This window comes from Bubalus bubalis, chromosome 7, assembly GCF_019923935.1.
Source record: "Bubalus bubalis isolate 160015118507 breed Murrah chromosome 7, NDDB_SH_1, whole genome shotgun sequence".
In the NCBI taxonomy this organism is placed as follows: domain Eukaryota; kingdom Metazoa; phylum Chordata; class Mammalia; order Artiodactyla; family Bovidae; genus Bubalus; species Bubalus bubalis.
The window spans coordinates 104,691,445-104,708,849 of NC_059163.1; the positions used below are offsets into that span (position 1 = coordinate 104,691,445).

A 17,405-nucleotide genomic window follows, 5' to 3' on the forward strand; every position below is an offset into this window, starting at 1 on the left:
TCAAGGAAGAAAAGTCCATAAAGACCATAAAACAATTATGAATGTTAAGTAGGGGAAGAATGAGAGAATGGGACCCAGAGTGAATGAGGAAGGAATATTCTGAAGGGAGAGGTCAGCAAATCCAAACACCACAGAAAGATCCAACATTAAAGTAATTAAAAACAACCCATAATACACAGCCCTCAGACAGCACTGTGATACTAAGCATCTCTGAATTGTACATTTTACAAGGATACTTTTAATAGTATATGAATTATACTTCAATAAAGCAGGTATTTAAAAAGAAAGAAAGAGATCAATGGTGGCTAAACTGTTTCCACGGGAGAAGAAAGGTAAGCAATTAAAATGAGACATTGAGTAGGATCACTCTTACAAAAAGTTTGGCTACAATAAAAAATGAGAAAGACAGATGGGGATAATGATTTAAAACAACAAACCACTCATCACAGTGTAGAGACTGAGTGTTCTAAAGTCAAGCTGACTTGAGTTTTCGTCTTTCTCAAGTTATATAACCTTAGTTTCCTCATCAAAAAGATGAGTTTCATATAGTACCTCTGATCTGAGTATCAGTACTTCACTTCTTTTTACTGTGTCATAATACTTTACTGTCTAAAATATGCTTTTTATTTATCTACTCATTAGCTGATGGACATTTGGGTTGTCCCCATTTTTGAGCTATTATGAAAAATGCTGCTATGAAATTTCATGTACAAGTTTTTGGGTGAACTTACATTTTCATTCCTTGTGGGTAAACAGCAAGAGTGAAACTGCTAAGTAATATGGTAATTTTATGTTTAACAACATAAAGAACTGTCAAATTGTTTTCTCAAGTGACTACTTCCCTGGTGGCTCAGAGTAAAGTGTCCGCCTGCAACGCAGGAGATCCAGGTTTGATCCCTGGGTCAGGAAGATCTCCTGGAGAAGGAAATGGCAACCCACTCCAGTACCATTGCCTGGAAAATCTCATGGACAGAGATGGGATTGCAAAGAGTCGGACACAACTGACCAACTTCACTTTCACTTTTAGCTTTTCAAAGTGACTGCACCATTTACATCCCCACTAGCAAAGTATGAGGGTTCCAATTTCTCCACATTCCTATAAACACCTGTAATCAACTATCTTTATTACAGCAACACTGTAAGTATAAAGCACAATCTCATTGTGATTTTAATTTCCATTTCCCTAATGACAAAACGTTCAGTATCTTTTCGTGTGCTTCTTGTCCTTTTGAACATTTACTCTCTTCAGTAAATACAATTTCAAAAAAGCTCAGGACTGAATAAAGCTTAAGGCATATTTTCAAGTTATATGTGACACAGACATGATCACTTACTTCTTAGCTGAATAAATGAACAAACTAATCAACAAATGAAAGATTAGGGATTAGACATGTGATTTATTGGTATATTGCTTCCATTTTTAAACTAATAATTTGAATTCCTCTGCATTTTCAACAGAATTTTTAGTAAGGTAAAGAAACTTTTAAAATTTGTAATGACAAAGAATATGTACTAACCCTCTGTTCAGTTGTTCAGTATTATGATAAATACCTATATTAGTATTTTCAATTTGGTAATAATTAAGTACTCTATTAGATAAGTGCTAGGAAACTGGAACTGTAATCCTGTTATATGAATACTTTAATGCTTCCTTGAGGTTAGAGGTGGAGAAAAAGCAAAAAATTGATTAAGAAATGAATGACCTTAAAATACATTGCTGACAAACTTAATCATGAAGGCTACAAATTTACCCAACACCATAAAGAATGACACACTCCTCAGGGGCAATGGGTTCTAGGAAAATATTAGTAATCCAAATTGGCCATGATTTTTCAAAAGTACCAAGGAAATATGTGACTTTCCATGTAAAAGATTGAAGAGAAAGAAAACTGATTCTATAATATGCCTGGTTAGAAACAAACTATGGATGGTTTTCTCCTTGTTTTTCCTTTCAGTTCAGATCAGTCTGCTCAGTCGTGTCCAACTCTTTGCGACCCCATGAATCGCAGCATGCCAGGCCTCCCTGTCCATCACCAACTCCCGGAGTTCACTCAACTCAGGTCCATCGAGTCAGTGATGCCATCCAGCCATCTCCTCCTCTGCCGTCCCCTTCTCCTCCTGCCCCCAATCCCTCCCAGCATCAGAGTCCTTTCCAATGAGTCAACTCTTTGCATGAGGTGGCCAAAGTACTGGAGTTTCAGCTTCAGTATCAGTCCTTCCAATAAACACAAGTCTCCTATTAGTCATATTATAAAGAAAGTCACTTACCTTTAACTCTAAGGTTCTTTGTTCTCATGTAATAAATACTTTGGGCTCCCGGGACCCCACAGGAAAATCATACATAGGTCTACTAACCTTTATTGCTGCCAGTTTATTCTAAGTACCTATCCATTATTAGTTGAAGGTATTGACTACATAATTAATAAAAAAGGCTCTTTCAATCAGAACAATGCTGTATATAAACTTAAAAGGAGAAAAATATGAAGCAGAAAAATGATAAAGCAAAGAATGGAAGTCCTTTTAAATTTATATTTGACATCAAACAAACTAATGACAAATTAAACATTGTATCACTTATAAATAGAAATTGTTTTGAAATTCATAGTGCATGGAACACATACAACCATAATCAATAAAAAAGCTCAATAACATTTAACAAAAAAAGTAACAATAAAGAGTGAAAAGCATCAAGATTATCGAGTTATTCTTGTAGTTGTTGCTAATTGGTCTCATATAAAACTATACTAATGTCTCTCTTCATGATTAATATTAATAGCTGAGTTCTCAGCTACATACCAGTATTTCCATTTATTTTCCTCTTAATGACATATATATTTATATAACACTAAGGACAATTTCAAAAATATTGGAAATATAATATTTATTTGCAATATAATTTCAGGAATTTTCTACTCTTACAAAAGTGTACAGGTCTTACAATCATTACATAGCTTTAATATTTATTTCTTAAATTTAAGGAATTAACTTCACTAATTCAAATTTCTCTAAAATCAGTTCAAAATGAAAATTAGATTGTCTATCTAACAGTAAGATTCTTTGAGAATTTTTAATTCCATTAATTGCTGAGTAGTTCTAATATTTCAGATGATTACCCAACACTGGAAACAAAGGTTTTCTTTCACCAAAAAGATCTCAACTCTCAGTTTTTGTTGCTTTTTCAAGGACAATTCATTTGAGGATCTTTTTATTCATACAGATATCCATAATTAGCAATGTGATATTAATTTAATGGAACATTTCTAGAAACAACTAGAGTATATTTTGTTGAACAGAGGAACGGATATCCTGAGAAAGAACTAAGCACCCTCTCCAAGACAGGAGAGGCAAGGTGATCCTAAAATCGCCCCTACCAGAAGGATTTCTGTCAGCTAAAAGGAGAGCAGGAGAGATTGGGGAACTCAGTAAGACAAGGTACCACCATGCATTCCTTAGGATGGAAAAGGAGAAATCCCAGCCAGGAAGAATTCAGCAAAAATCAGTTCAGTGGAGGAGGGAAATACCTATCTACCACATTTAAGCTGACTTTTGTTACTATTAATCATACAACAGTAACGCATAAAAGTATCACTGAACAATTAAACAGGCATGGAAAATAGGAATATATGTTAAATCTCACAAAAGAATTATTAAAATTCATAAAAGAATATAAAAACATCACTGGTTTATTTTACTGCTATATGATCTATCTGTTCTCATATGTAAGATCTGAACTTGTAAAGCCAAAGAATATCATTATTCACCTTAATGCCACATTTTTCTAATCAAAATATGTCTCAAAAAAAGGAGGAGAAATAGGAAGAAAACAATAAAGCCAACCAGTTTTAACAAGAAATGAATGATATATCTATTACTCTCGTTGGTTTACACATAAAATGGGGGTTGTTACTATTGGCTGTCCTGCTTGACAGGGCTTGAAATTTTCTTGAAATGTATTCTCAAAAGTAAATAAAGAGTAATGCAGAAAGAAAGACGAAAATATTTTAAATCTTACTTTTACTTCTGTATTTTAGTGGATCTGAATATTGTCATATATAATATATTTCCAACAGTAAGTTAAATAAACTTTGAGGTGAACTAAAGCAATCTTTCTAGTTTCTGTAAGCTCTGATTTCATTAGACTACTTTGGAATAGGTGAAAACTGCACAGGAGCGTCCTTCGAGGTGCTTTTTCCCTTCCTCTAATTTGCTTCATCCTGGTATTCAGCTTACATTGGCCAAGATCAGAGCTGGAACTAGGTTGAGGATAGGTGGGAGGTAAAAGTATAAACGAGCTCCCCTACTAGTTCAGATGATAAAGTATCTGCCTGCAACGCAGGAGACCTGAGTTCAATCTCTGGGTCAGGAAGATCTCCTGGAGGAGGGCATGGCAACCCACTCCAGTATTCTTCCCTGGAGAATCCCATGGACAGAAGAGTCTGGCGGGCTACAGTCCATGGGGTCACAAAGAGTTGGACATGACTTCTACACGTGCATAGAAAAGGTAAAGAAAGAATATCCTTATATTCTTTCATAATCCACTGAAGAAATGAAATAATGTTAACAAACAGCACATCAATTTAGGAATCAACCTGATTATATTTCTATTTTATTATGAAGAGAATATGTATTGAACCGTTAAATTAAAATAACTGCTTTGTATAACTGTCCATCTTTGAAAAAGCATATATAAACTGCCACTCATTCCAGATACTTAAATCACATCAGTGAAGAACATAAAGGAACACTTCAGAAGTACAGGAACTCAGACCAGGCTCAGGGCATGGGACCAATGTTGATGGGGTATTTCCCCTCTTGCTGGCCAACTCTGTACAAATCTATTGACTCACATTTATACGGCATGTTTTTAAGGAGTCTTTCTTCATATGCTTTCTCATTTGATCATTAGGATAAGCCAATGAGAAAAAATTCCTACTTTACATAAGCAAAAATGGAAATCCAAAGTAGGCAAGGAACAGCCCAATGTGCCAACATTTTAAAGAAATATAGACAGAAACTGAATTTGGGATTTTTCATATTAAACCCTTGGCCTGTATTACTATACATTTTAACAACACCTGAAGGACCCTCCCTCAGTAGGGATTTTCCTATTGAAAAAAATAACAACACCTAAGGGACAAACTGAAGTATTCCAGTTTGAGGCAAATATATATGTTTTAATAACAGCAACATACACACACACACACACACCCATGACTTGGGTAATGACAGTACCATTACTCAGTAAAAATTCCAGTGTTCTACTTCTGTTCTCCCCCAGTTCTCATTAGTTAGTGCTCTGTCTAGCTTTGGAATACCTCTCAAGCTTGTGCCTCCTACCCTTCCCTCTGTTCCTACCAACATTCAGGTCTAGCTTTTATGTAACCTTAAACACTGAAAGACTCACCATCGACTCTCCTGTCACCACTCTGCCTTCTCCGTCCGTCTTCTACACTGCTTCCACAGGTTACAACATTTCAACACCTCATCCTGCCGACAGAGGATTCAAGCCTTCAGCACAGAACAGAGGCCACTCAGCCATCTCGACCTGGCCTTATCCTTTAGGTTTCATTTCCCTTTTGCGCACAACAAATCCCATGTTACACTCACCTAACACACCAAACCATGTGTTCACTAGAAATGCCCTGTGAAGCAGCATTTACAAGTTTCTGTATCTTTTCAAGAACAAACAAAATTCTCTGAACCCTAAATTTCATTGGAGTAATATTTGAGCTGGTATAATAGAACTAGATCCAACTATGTGGGAATGCAAACTCAAAAATTCAAAAAAAAAAAAAGATAAACAAACAAACAAACTTCTTTGGATGCTGTAATGCTGATATTAGAACTCCTTACTCCTTCTTGCTTGTCTCATTTTTAGAAGTGTGACAAATTTAGTGCTTCCTCCTAAAAGCAGAAAGGAAAAGCAAGTACCAATCTGGAGTCTGCCAGCAACAAAGTAGTGATAACACTGCACTTAAGGATGGTCTGGGGGGACCTGATGGCATTTCTGTCCTGAGTATTCACTTCTCTGTTTTATCATCTTTGTGACATAAAATGAGGCAATAAACAATTCCACAGTGCTGTTGAAAATGTTCACTCCAATTACATGATTTTCCTTTTTAAAAAATCTAGCTTTCTAGTAAACTTATGCATAGTGATAGCAATTTTGAAGCGGGATACAGTCTGAAAGAGTGACCCTAAGAAGTATTCAAAAACTAAAATGATAACAATGGTACCATGGAACTAACAGGGATCTACCTAGAGAATTTTAAATATTTATATGCCCAAAGATTGCTCCATTTTCTATTGGGCAGAACAACGAAGTTCAAAATACACTGAAGAAAGTTATCATTGTGTTTACTGGCAATCAATACCAATTAAAAGCTACATTTTAAAATGCTTATCAGGTGTTACTGGAAAATGCATCCATCTGAATAGTAGCTATTGAAACGAAGTTTATCAAAAAGGGTAAATAATGTATAAAAGTCCCAAGTGGGTGATGAAAACCTTGTATAGATGACAAGCCCCGTATCAGTTGGAAGCCAGTGCTCAGACTTATTGGCACCAAGAATGTTTTCTTAATTTCCTAAGTGTGCATAACATCACACCCCCAAGTTGGCCTAGAATACCCTTATTTATTGCTTTATTCTATTAAAAACCACTTCAACTTACTTATATTCCTGATAAATCCATTGCATAATTTTTTTAATTTTATTTTATTTTTAAACTTTACATAACTGTATTAGTTTTGCCAAATATCAAAATGAATCCGCCACAGGTATACATGTGTTCCCCATCCTGAACCCTCCTCCCTCCTCCCTCCCCATTCCATCCCTCTGGGTCGTCCCAGTGCACCAGCCCCAAGCATCCAGTATCGTGCATCGAACCTGGACTGGCAACTCATTTCATACATGATATTTTACATGTTTCAGTTGGCAGTTGTAATGCTTCTTGTGGAGTATTTTGTATTTATTTATGCTTTCATTCAACATAACACTTGCTGAGAACCAGTGATGGGCTTGGTACTATAGCACAATCAGTGCTCTCAGGGAAGCTGGTGAGGGAGACAGGGACTGGTGAACAGATCATTATAACACAGCATGGCGACAGCCTGAGGCAAGCAAGCAGAACACAGGAAACCAGCTCTTCGTGGAGACTGAGCTCAGGGAAGGCTTTACAGAGGAGGAGGTGCTATCAGAGAGCTCCTCAAATAGAAGTAAACTATATGAAGTAAAAGAAGAAAGTATGTGAAGATTTCACATGTGTGGCACTTTGGGATGATGGTTAAGACCCAAAGTACAGCCGCGCAGTGAGAGCCTCCGGTAGTAATAAATAGCCCAGTCTTAATATCACTGACCCAGAGGTTTCAGTACTAGGGGGGTGGGAGGGGTTGGCAAATGTCAAGGTTTATTTCTTCTCTGCCTGTTGACATTTTCACTAATTTCATCTTCAAACTTTCTTCTAATTTTTAAAATGTGATCCCATATTAGGTTTTGTTTTTGGAGAGGAAAAGATAATTACGTATAGTACTAGAGTAGCAGTGTTAGTTGCTCCGTCTTGTCCAGCTTTTTTGCAACTCCATGGACTGTAGCCCACCAGGCTCCTCTGTCCATGGAATTTTCCAGGCAAGAATACTGGAGTGGATTTCATCTCCACTTCCAGAGGATCTGCCAGATCCAGGGCTCACACAGGTCTCCTTGCATGCAGGAGGATTCTTTACCGCTTGAGCCATCAGTTCCGTTCAGTCGCTCAGCCGTGTCTGACTCTTGGCGACCCCATGGACTGCAGCACACCAGGCTTCCCTGTTCATCCCCAACCCCTGGAGTGTACTCAAACTCATGTTCATTGAGTCGGTAATGGCATCCAACCATCTCATCCTCTGTTGTCCCCTTCTCTTCCCACCTTCAATCTTTCCCAGCATCAGGGTCTTTTCAAATGAGTCAGGAGGCATATTCCAGGGAGCCATATTCCCACAATATTTTTTCTATTGACATTTTAATTCACTTATTCAAACAATATTTATCAAGGAACTGCTGGATGACAGGCTTGGCTTTTAATGCTGGGAATATGATGGTGAACCAGACATACCTGGGTTTTACCTTATAGTTGGGGGTGGAGAGGACTAACAAATGAATGAAACATCTCATGGTCCCTTCAGAATGGCAACAATCCAACAGAATAACATGACAATGCTGAGGAAAAGAAAGCTTTGGAGACGGGGAATTAAGAAAAGCTTTGCCTGAAGAGCCCATGGAGCTGAGACCTGAAAGATGAGAAGGCGATAAACCATATAAGGATCTGTAGGAAGAGCATTCCAGGAGGGCGGAACTGCTAATGGAAAGATCCTAGGGTAAGAACAATCCTTGGCTTTCAAATGACAAAAAACAACAATAACAACAAAAATGACAAACACGAAAAACGTTGGGGGAGGTGGGCAGAGATACACAATGAAGTTAAATAATTAGTACTGAATGATGTAGGTGTTTTAGGCCCGTGGTTCTTAAACTGTACTGCGCATGAGAATCACCCGTAATGCTTTTAAAAATCCAAATGCCTAGGCCACATCCGAGACCTATCACTGAAGCAGGAACCAGTGATCAAGTGTTCTCTGAAACCCTCCATGGGATTCTGATATGCACCCAGCTAAAGCACTAATTTAAGCCATGGAAAGATTCTAATTACATAAACAGTCATTGGAAGATTAAATTTGAGCTGAAATTTCTGTCATGCACTTAAATGTCTAATTTCTATCTGGATACCTGGGGAAAAGAAACAATAGGCTTTAAGAATACATTAGTTTCCTAAGCAAATTCTTCTAAAGAACAATAAAAATGAAAGCAATTATTGAAACAGGTACCTCTAGAAATTCAAATAATTTAGGTGAATAATGGTTCTTTGGGTAATGCCCCACTCAGTTATACCCATTTCCTGATTCATTGCTTTAATGTAATTCTTCCTGTAAATCCTAGAATATGTTTGCTTATAATTTGTGAATAACTTTGTGTCTCTGAAGAAAAAAAATGATACACAAAACATTGGAGATGGTTTCTGAATTTTCCTTACGTTATTCTTTTTGACTATTTGTAACATTAACCTTGGGAGTTCTCTAGTGCAGGCCACATGTCCCATCCACTGTAAATGGCACATCATTTTGTAGTACATAATTCTGCTAAGAGTTTGCTCACCAGCACTGCATTGGAAAATAACCTTTGAGGAGAAATGGGATTTATTTAGAACTGCTGTAACCTGAGAAACTCATCATGGGTTAAAATATTTAGACATATTAATCAGGTGCAGATGGCATCTCTATTTTCAAATAAACACTAGAACACCTTTTTTTGGACGCATTTAACAGAGAATAAAGTTTCCTAACGGTAGTCAAATGTCTCATTTTCCAGCTCTTAGTGTCAACCTAAGTTCTTATTTTGTAACAGCTAATAATTATGCATAAATAAGGTACCAAAATTAAAGAAAAACAAAAGCACTCAAGTCCTGGTCCCATTTCAGGCGGCAAACCAATCAGCTAAAAACTGACTCATCTATCATGTGGCTCTACAGTCCTACAAGCTCTGCTGAGATACCATCTCCTCCAGTTTCATGAGGATATTAAAATACATGAGCTACATGAAGGAATTTTATTTAAAAAGTCAACCCCTCCATAGAAAATAAACTTAAGATATTCCTTAATTTGCCTACCCAAGACAATATTTCATCAAAAATGCATATGTAAGTACTGTACTACCACCAATTTTTCTTTAAAGGAGTTTCAAAACAGTAGATAAATTTTCTGCACAGTCCATCTGTACGGAATTCACAGTATGCAAGTCAAAAGAAATGACAACTTCTATTCAACCCTATCTTCTTTAAGTTCTATCTGATAAAGCTAGCTGAGTTAACCTATCTCAAAATAGCCTGTGCATTCTTTCTATACCTTTATGAAAACCCACAGCATCCCCATCTTGTATTAAGTATCTGTCTCCTTTTTTCTAGTAGACAATACATTAATTGAAATCAAGAGCTATGTTTATGCACTTTTGCACATTCACAGTACCATCCTTTGTGGTGTTAGACAAACACCTAATTAATGAAATAATGCAGACTTATCAGCCTCCCACTACTGAAGGTAAGACACATAAAGCAGCTAAGTGCTGGAAGGAGCTGCAAATATACATTACCAACGACAGGCCCTGGTGCCTACCACTCTCTCCTCCTTGGTAAAAGGACAAAAAAGTGAGGAATATGAAAAAAATGTGAAAAAGCTGAAATGTGAAATGAGAGGTACTGCTATGCTCCCAGCAAGAAAAGAGACCCATTGAAAAAGAGGATTCGATGGTTTAAGACTGCAGATGTAAATGAAAAATAAAATGGGCCATAAATTCGTTCAATCATTCACTCCTTCAGTAAACAATTTTGAATATCTAATATATGCCCGCCATCGATAACATAAACCTAAGACACAAGTCCAGTCTCCAAGTAGCACACCGGCAAAAACTATAATGTATAGTAATAAAACCAATGTAAGAGCTATATGTAAGTGAAAAAATATAAGCGCTTAATTCATTGGGAAGGAAAGGTAGTCATGGAACTAAGCCTAAATGGGGTGAGTAGAATTAGTCTAGGAAAAGAGGCAGAGATGGATCCATCCCAAAAGAGCGCTTAATTCATTGAGAAGGAAAGCCTAAATAGGGTGAGTAGAATTAGTCTAGGAAAACAGGCAGAGATGGATCCATCCCAAAAGAGGCAAGGCTGTGAGAGATAGTACAGTCTGTGCAAAGAATGGCAAGCAGTCTCTGTGGATGGAGCAGAGGCTGCAGTGGAGGGAGAAGCAGGAGACAAGGCAAGAAAGTGAGGAAGGAGCTAATCATGGAGGGCCTGGGCTTTTATATCTGTCGTCCTCCTGGCAATGAGAAACCAGTGAGCGGCTTGAAACATGTAAAATATCATGTATGAAACGAGTCGCCAGTCCAGGTTCGATGCACGATACTGGATGCTTGGGGCTGGTGCACTGGGACGACCCAGAGGGATGGAATGGGGAGGGAGGAGGGAGGAGGGTTCAGGATGGGGAACACATGTGTACCTGTGGTGGATTCATTTTGATATTTGGCAAATCTAATACAGTTATGTTAAGTTTAAAAATAAAATAAAATTAAAAAAAAAAAAAAGAATCCATGTGGCATAAGAAGATTTGTAAAGCAGTGTGCAGATGGGTAGGAGGGGAAGTAGGCAAAAAATATAAAGGCCCAAAAAGATTGTTCTAAAATTATTAATAAATTTCGGTTCATCTGATCTTGTATAATGGTGAACACATAAGCCTAACACAGTCACTACTCTGACAATCAATGAGTTACCGACTTGCTCAGAAAAAAAAAAAAATAATAATAACTTGTAAAATTTGAGTAGGAAACTATTAAATAGAACATATGCATTTCAACTTTAAATGAATAAGTTCAATTTTCACGAATAAGTCACAATATTAAACTGTTAATACCCTTCATAATACAATTAAATGCTAAGTGAATTAATTGAAATGAGCTGAAAATATTTATCACAATCTGACATTCCAATTATCTTCTTATCTCATGTTACTTTTATGTTACTTTATGACCCAGTTTTCAATGCTGTCATATTATTTTGTCATTTGTTGCTTTTATAGGATTACTACTTACCTAATGATCTGAGTTCTTTTGTTTGAAATACAATTCAATAGTCTTAAAAATCTGGTTGATATTAAATGACCAAATCTACTCTACTAGGTTGCTTGCTGGAATTTATATCACAGAGAAATTTACTCAGGGTGAATTCTGAGGCAAAATTATAACTATGGCATGTAATATGCAATCCTATGTTAGAACTTACACACATTTTGAATATATTTTAAAAGATCATTCAAATTACAGGTAATATTTCACTAAGCAATGCTACCTTGGAGAAGGAAATGGCAACCCACTCCAGTATTTTTGCCTGGAGAATCCCAAGCACAGAGCCTGGCGGGCTACCATCCATGAGGTTGCAAAAAGTGGGACACAACTGAAGCGACCTGGCATGCACGCAACGCTACCTTTGTTTTTATGATACTGAATTTTCACTGTCGATAAGCCACGTTGATTGCTAAAAAGTGCTATACTTTTTCCTAGGTATAATAATTGAAATCAACTGTGATACTTTATTCTGGTATTTTTTATTCATTTTATATCACCTTAGATCCACTTAAGAGGGCTAAGTAGAACTGGTCCTTAGGAGTTCTGTGAAGACAAGGTCGAGTTTCACAGAGCTAGCAGTTTTCTGGTCCTCGGCTTTCACAAGCTACTGCAGGCCTGGCACTCCTACAAAAGCTGGCTGGACAGCACTGCTGCTGAAAGCAGAGAGAGAGCCGAAGCAAACAGATGCAGCGGACAGGGTGCAGCCCATGCAGACTAAACATCCGAAACAGTCCAAAATTTTCCAAAGCACATGTGGCTCAGTTATGGAGTGACAGAAGACAAACTAAGCTGATGCGACCAAGAAGAAAGGAGATGCTGGCAGCTGCAGGCTCACCGCCTTTAATGGAAGAGCTCACAGCTCGTATTCATGAAGTTCAACCATATGTTCTAAGTATTTCAAAAGATTAATTTTAAGAATTACTGTGACAATCTGTCCGTTCTTCTGCAGAGCTAGGTTGTAGGAAGAAATGTAATTTTTCTTAATTTTTAGGAAACATTTTTCTTCTTTTACAAAACCACAAGGTTTCAATAGCTGGCCAGTTAAAACTAATTACTATTCATAAACTCTGCACGCCTAAAAACTTGATACAACTTAAAACATGTACCACCCACAATCCTAATTTTAGCTTAGTCAAGAGAAAAACATTAAATTTAGATCCCCATTAAATGCGATAACTAAAAATTCAATGAACGTTTAAATAGCAAAATTTGAGGATGAAAGCAAGGATATTAAGTGTTTTTTTAATACATAAAAGGTTCTATCTATATTTCTATCAACATCTACATCTATATTCCATAAATTTTGAAGCTGACCTGTAAAGACTGGATACAGAGCACAGTAGATTTCATTTTCAAACAATGGCCACAACAATATCTCCTATCCCAAATGCTCTTCTTATATCCCATTGAGAGGCGAGGTCTAAATTCTCCTTGAATCTGGATGAGCTGACGACTGGAGTGAAAGTGACACTATGTGCTTCAAGACCAGGAGATTAAAATATGGTCCGACCCTCAACTGACTCATCAGAACCCACGTTCTTGAAGCCTCTGGCTACCACTTTAGCAGTCTGACTATGCAGGGGACATGATGCTAAAAGACCAAACTGCCAACGGGGGGAACTCACAGAGTCCTTAAGACTACATGAATAGAGACATGCCTGGACCACACCTTCAGCTGCTTCAGTCTCCCGCTATTTTGGCTCCAGATACCAAAGACTTCAAATTCAAGAGAAATGGAGTCCGAACCACCTAACTGAGCTCTGCCCAGAATTCTGGCCCACAGAAAGCAGGAGATAACATTGGTTTTTACTGTCTCAAGCCACTGTGTTTTATAGTTCTTTGTTAGAAAGCAATATGTAACTAGAACATACTTTGATATCAGAAGTGAAAGTAGCACAATAAAATTAAGTGAACTCAAAACTGATGGTACTGACTTTTAGACCAGACAGCAGATGGAAGCCGGAATGAAACTGTCAATGACACCTTGATGTGCCTCAAAGAGTTTTGACTGTGAGGGCCCCAGAGAAACAAGAGTTATGTTTTCTGAAGGCAGAGAAAAGAAGATTCTTGCTAAGTGGTTGAAGAACATTTAGCAAAATATGATTGCCCACATTGAGGTAAAAAAATAGAAAATGTACCTAATGAACGCCAGGGAATTAATTTAAGGAGACTTCTGAACAGCATACTGAAAGGAGCACGTGCCTCCCCTTTGTTCCTTAGGAAGTGATGCTGCCAGAGACAGATGAGTTCAAAAAGGAACTATTTGGTTTTCAGCAAAATTTGGAGGAACTATTAAAAATAAGACCAAACTTTCTAGGTTTGAAAATAGAACTATTTTTCATTTCCTATCGCTTCAGAGAGCAAAATAAAAAGGAGCCTCAGGGAAAAGATAAAATGCCAGGTGATGTCAGAAAAATCTGGTCTACAAGTAAAGGTAAGCATGTGACTATAAACACTCTGTATCAAAATTTCAGGAATATCAAGATGGTTGCCTCATAGATTCTTTAAAGTAGATAAAAGAACTTCTAAGGGTGTTAAGGGAACAAGACGACAACATTCTCCTCTAAGCAACAGGACTACTAAACATTTTAAGATTGGGAACGGGGTGGGGGGCAAAGTCGGGGTAAGGGGTTAAGAGGTACAAGTTTTTAGTGTCACTTCCTCAGTCGTGTCCAACTCTTTGCGACCCCGTGGATGGTAGCCCACCAGGTTCCTCTTTCCATGGGATTTCTCAGGCAAGAATATTGGACTGGGTGGCCATTCTCTTCTCCAGGGGATCTTCCCAACCCAGGGACTGAACCCAGGTCTCCTGCATTGCAGGCAGATTATTTACCATCTGAGGCACCAGGGAAGTCCCACGAGTTACTGGGTATAAAATAAGATACAAGGATGCAATGTTCAGTGCAGGGAATAAAGCAACAGTCAATAATAATTTATATGGAGTATAATCTATTAAAATATCAAATTACTATGCTGTATACCCGAGACTAACATAATATTGTAAGTCAATTATACTTCAACTAAAAAAAAGTAAGGATGTTATCACATCACATAGGAAACCTCTGGTAAAAGAGCAATTATCTCAGAAATTTGGGGAGTGTGGCTTTTGCTAACAGAGTGGATTATAAATTAACATATAAGAAACTCTAAAAATTTCTTAGCAAATTTGGAGCTAAAAGCAAACAAAAACACCAAAAAATAAAAAGTGGATTTTGGACCCCAAACTTTCATGCACACGTAGAAGCTTGAGAAAACTTGTCAGCAACGAATTCAAGCCATGCTTTTTTGGAAAAAGAATGAAAATTCAGAGGATGGAAAAACGGACATAGTGAGAAGAATCAAGAGTCAAGGAGGACAATTCCCAGAAAAAGACTGAGCCCCAACTTAAGCAAATGACAGCAAGACCATCTGGGTTTGATATCTGCTGTGGAATACAGCAGCCTCTCAGTTCTTTGTCTTTGAACAGGCGGGACCACAGAATTTTCCTGTGCCTGTCATACCATAAAATGTTGGCTACGTAAAGGGCAGATAACTTACATTTTTAGTTCAAAGTTTTTCAGAAAATCCTCTAGTTCAAGAATTTTCAATACTTGAGGCCTTACTCAAGGAGCCTCATCTGCACCTGGATTTGATTTAGAAGACAAGATCCTAGACTCCAAGGTAATGCAGTATGGAATGAAACTTAGTTGGGGGGGAGGGCTTTGATGACAAACATAAGCATTTTTTAAATGTAAGAGGGCTGTAAAGGTGTGGTCCAAGAACAGCCAGAGGCAGATAACTGCAATAATATCTCCCATCCCACCATGAGAGGGTAGTATGCCTGTCTACAAGATACTTATGAAAACGCATGGATGTATGCACACACCTAGAATAAGTAATGGAAAGAAATGAACCAATATGACATCCATGGTTACCCGAGATGATGAAACTAATGAACAAACCTCTTTTCTTTTTATTGTCTGCATTTCCCAAGTGTACTACAGACAGCAGATTGTTTTCATATTCAAATATATCATATAAAGTTATTCTTTTAGGCCATATATCCTCAAACAATGAAAACTCTAACTCAAGAAGATACATCCATGGCAATGTTCACAGCAGCAGTATTTATAACCAGGACATGTCTATGAATGGATAAAGATGAATGAGTCAAGAAAATGTGGTATAAACATACAGTGGATTATCACTCAGCCATGAAAAAGAATGAAATAATGCCTTCTTCAGCAACATGGATGGAGCTACAGATTATCATAGTAACTGAAGCAAATGAGAGAAAGACAAATATCATATGATATTAATTATATGTATAACGTAAAAAAATGACACAAATGAATCTATGTACAAAACAGAAATAGACTCACAGATACAGAAAATAAACCTCCAGTTACCAAAGGAGAAGAGGTGGGGGAGAAATAAGTTAGGAGTTTGTGATTAACAGAAACACACTAATATATATAAAGTAAACGATAAGGACCTACTGTATGGCACAGAGAACTGTATTCAGTATCTTGTAAAAATCAATGAGAAAAGTCTGAAAAAATACACATATATAACGGAATCACTTTGCTGTACACCTGAGACGGACACAACACAGTAAATCAATGATACCTCAACAAAAAGTTGTTTGTTTGGAAAAAAATTATTGAATTAAATATCAATTGAAAATAAAAACAGATCTGAAAAATCAGTATGAGTAAAGTTACAAAAAACAAGTTAGCTAAAATTACAGCTAGCAAGACACTGAATGCAAATTATATGTTTTAAGTGGACCTAATTCTCCCCCAAATACTTTGTAAAGATGACTCATAAAATTTCTTCAAAGATTTTATGTTATCCATAGCCTGAATGATTTTTTTTCACCTTATTATTTATTGTGGGGGAAAAAATATTAAAGAATATTATATAAATTACATCTTGCATTAACACCATTTAAATATTCCTCTAACTTCTTAAAGATTCTGAGCACAATTATTTATAATATTTATAATAAATGATCACCCAAACCTTCAATACAAATGCAATACAATGTCAAAGAAAATCAAATGATCTTAAAATCATTTAGGAACCTTATTTAAAATTATCACTCTTAAATAAGATTACTTCTTTAACTTTTATTTTTAGCACTTTTGCCTAAGACATGAAGTATATTTTAAGTGCAAAACTACATTAGTAAGATTATAGTGTTATATAAGAGAGAAATTGTGTCACAAATTCCTATTTTGTGGCAACAAATACATTAAATTAGGTTAAATTTTATTGTTAACATTTATATTAGTCTCATTATTACAGTTTACATATGAAGTGTTTGATGCTTTAAAAACTTAAATTTTGTTGGAATAATCAATCCAAAATATTCTGTAACATTAAATATTGAAGGTAATAAATCTGTCAATGAATAAGCAGTAAGAGAAAAATGGTAATTAAATCTGATCTCTGTGGTGTGATATTTGATAAGATCAAGAAGGTAAATAGATATGGAGCTGCTGCTTGCAGCTGAGGCATCTCTGAATTAAATTAGGGTACTGCATGCTTATCCATCATGTTTTAATTGTCATGTGAAACTAAACATAAGTTAAATGACTACATGATAGAGGTGAGGTCTAAATTGTTTTTCTTTAAAGTGACAGACTGAATAATAAACTATCTTAGTAACATTTAGTTCGGAACAATGACTAATTTAATTAATAAACATGTTAAGTTCAAAGA

The 17,405-nt window shown here is 36.6% G+C and overlaps 1 protein-coding gene across 11 annotated transcripts in view; it reads right to left on the minus strand.

Annotated features, from left to right (window-relative positions):
- The window catches only part of BMPR1B (bone morphogenetic protein receptor type 1B), a 524,547-nt gene that overhangs the window by 185,737 nt on the left and 321,405 nt on the right, over positions 1-17,405 (minus strand). For 5 of the 11 annotated variants that reach the window (XM_044946215.2, XM_025290700.3, XM_006071668.4 and 2 more), the window contains exon 1: positions 5,405-5,493. The exons of 4 other annotated variants lie outside the window; for them this stretch is intronic. The gene's annotated coding sequence lies outside the window, so the exon portion shown is untranslated. Of the gene's footprint in view, positions 1-5,404; positions 5,494-12,196; positions 12,335-17,405 lie in introns of those variants that run through there. 2 more of the 11 variants (XM_044946213.2, XM_044946209.2) reach the window with 2 other exon arrangements.